The sequence below is a fragment of the Pteronotus mesoamericanus genome, unplaced genomic scaffold, assembly GCF_021234165.1.
Source record: "Pteronotus mesoamericanus isolate MK-2021 breed Mesoamerican mustached bat unplaced genomic scaffold, CSHL_Meso_final scaffold_705, whole genome shotgun sequence".
In the NCBI taxonomy this organism is placed as follows: Eukaryota; Metazoa; Chordata; class Mammalia; order Chiroptera; family Mormoopidae; genus Pteronotus; species Pteronotus mesoamericanus.
In genome coordinates, this window is record NW_026555326.1 from 11,705,048 (window position 1) to 11,707,941 (window position 2,894).

Here is a 2,894-nt window from a genome sequence, read left to right on the forward strand (position 1 = left end):
CTTAACAGAATCTGTCCTTTATTTTCTGATAGGTAAGAGGACAGAGACATTCTTCTCATTTTTCTGTCTCCTGTTACTTCTAAAACAGTACCTCATACATGTAGATATACATTATTGTTGAGACTCTTGACTGGACTTGAATTCTCAACTTTCCACATCAAGCTTTTTTTTTTTTCTTTTTCTTTCAAAAGGACCTTAGCAGCCTAAGAATGGAAGGCAAATGTGAATGAATGCTGTAGTGAAGTGTAAAATCAGAGCTTTATCCCTCAGCCCACAAGAACCTCACCCTGCCTACCCCTTCATCTTGAATATCTTTCATGGCTTCCCCTTGCTTATCATCCACACTGGGGCAAATTCATGGTTTTGTGGGGAAGTATGACAGAAGATTTTATGACATAGCTCCTTCCTCAGCTTTCACACCTCTTTCTCTTCCTAATACTGGTAGTCCTTCAACTTTTTGTTTTTGTTCAGATTTTTCTCTCTCTCTGCTTCTTTTCCATTTTCCTCTTTGCTTTACCCTCTCCATCATCACAGAGTGATTAAATGACTCTGATACTGGGGCTTTTGTGGTGGCAGGGTGGGGGGATTGCTGATGGGAAGCAGAGAGAATCAATCACTTTTGTCTGGGGAAGGGCTAGACCACTGGGCTGGATCATGGCCACTTAGGCTTCCTCCTTCCCCAACACCCCCAAGCTTCAGACTTTTTCCCTTACTGCCTTCCTCATTAACTGGGAACTCTCACACACAGCAACCTCTTTGTGTCCTGTTAGTATGAATTAATCAAGAATAGAGCCCTATGGAATGCAAAGTACTTTCTTTTTCCATTTACAGAACAGTTGAGAGTCAGGAATTTTTCTCCCCTTAAGTCCCTGCTAGTCACCCCTTCCCTCTCCCTGGCTTCACACCTCTAGATCCCTCTATCCCACAGGCACTCCCAGGGAAGTGCAATTTAATTTTCAACCTGTTTCTTCAAGAAGATTGTTTTTCTGGAGCACATTTTTGGGAGAGCATAAATGTTTTAGATTTGATCATCAGCATTCCTTGTCCTGCCCATGGCCAGCTCTCTTCTATTAATGCATCCCCTTGTCTCTATAAGCAATCTTTTTGTAAACCTGTTTTGTTATCTCTAATTGCACCAGTAATCCTTCCCTCACTATTATGATTCCTCAAGCCCACTTACCCGCAATCACCCGTGTGTTTACAGACCACAGCAATGGGCATGAATATAGCTCACATGGGCATGTGCAAGTATAGGGCCAGCTCTGTTCTGTCATGGAAATATCCCATGCACTCCAAATACTCTCAAATCAAGTCCTTTAACTGCTTGTGAAGTTGAATTCTGTTTCTGATGCAAGCATTTTCACAAACTAAGAGGACATTTTAGAGTATTTTAAGCTCATGTAAAAACACATCTGTAAACCTAAGATATTCTTTATATCTTTATCACTACTATTATTACTCAGATTCACCTGGTTTTATCAGATTATAACAGAAAGGCAGTGTTACTCTAGCACACTAGATAAAACTAACCATGGCTGGGTACAAATTTCTTGTGAATGTAACAAATGTCTATAGATTTTGCTTTCTGAGCTGACTTCAGTATGTGATGCCAGTAACTTCCAGGGCACCTGGGGACAGCCAGGTAGTGATCTTTGCAAAGTGGTCAGTCAAATATAACCATATCCAACAATATAAATTAATTTCACAAAAAGGATTTTAAGGGGGAAAAAGCCTACCATAAAAGATAAACTACTATATGATGCCATGTTTTAAAGTTCTAAAATAAGTGTATTATGCTAGATGTCAGGATAGCAGTTACCTTGGAGATGTAGTGACTGACACAAGATGCGGTGAGGCACCTAGAGTGTTGGTAATATTTCTTGAGGTTCAAGAATGTTCATTTTGTAAAAGTTCATAGTGCTATACATTTGTGATTTGTGTGCTTTTCTGTATGTGTGTTATATTCTAATAAAAAGTTTAAAAATGTGGTTTATAAAGATTCTGGCTGCTGTGTTTGGGAACAGTGTGATGAGGTAAAAACACTAGTTACTGCAGTACTAAATTATCTACACAATAACTCTTGAAAATGGGGAGTTCATTCCAACCCCCACAAATGGCTCTAGAATGGGCAGGGCATGGCAGATTCTCAGTGAAAGTACATGGTAAAACTTGAGGAACTCTAGAGATTATACTGGACATCCCTCATGCTTCTGGGTGCTTTACTTCTGAATCCTAAAATAAGGGGGGAGGGTGAGAAGAACAACTCTCCCATTAGGGAAGCCAAAAAGGGGAAGGTAGTCTTCTTCCTGCTCCCTGGTCCTGGAGGGTAGCTATGTGGCCCAGGCTTGGCCAACGGATGCTTTGGTTCTGGTTGTGAATCTTTGGGGCATTTGAAAATATTTAAGTCAGCAGAGGCAGAGATTCAGGTACCTAGGGATGATTCAGTGTTGAGTGTCCAGTAGAAGCAGTGGACATTAACACAGCTTTCCAGACAACCTGTTTTTGTTGTATGATCTAAATGAGTTTTCTCAGCTGCCTACCCTTTCCTGGGTCTGTCTGACTTTCAAGCCACCTCACAGCTCTGAGGACAATACCTGATACCCATTCTAAATCCTTTTTCTGATTAAGGTAATCATATTAAGTGTCTGTTATTTAAGTTCAAGAGTCTTGACTAGAACTGAAAATTGAAGGGTGGTGTTCATGCTGTCTATCACTACCAGAACCAATAAGTAGATGCAAGAATTGAATTTTTATGGTTGCCTTATTCAGATGCTGGCAATCTAAGAAGATAGCAGGTTATGTACCCTAAAAACTGTCTTAGCATCTTATCTCAAGCTGACTTTTTTATAAGGAGAAGAAAGGGTAGGTAAGAGGTTTGGAAAAAAGGTTAATCG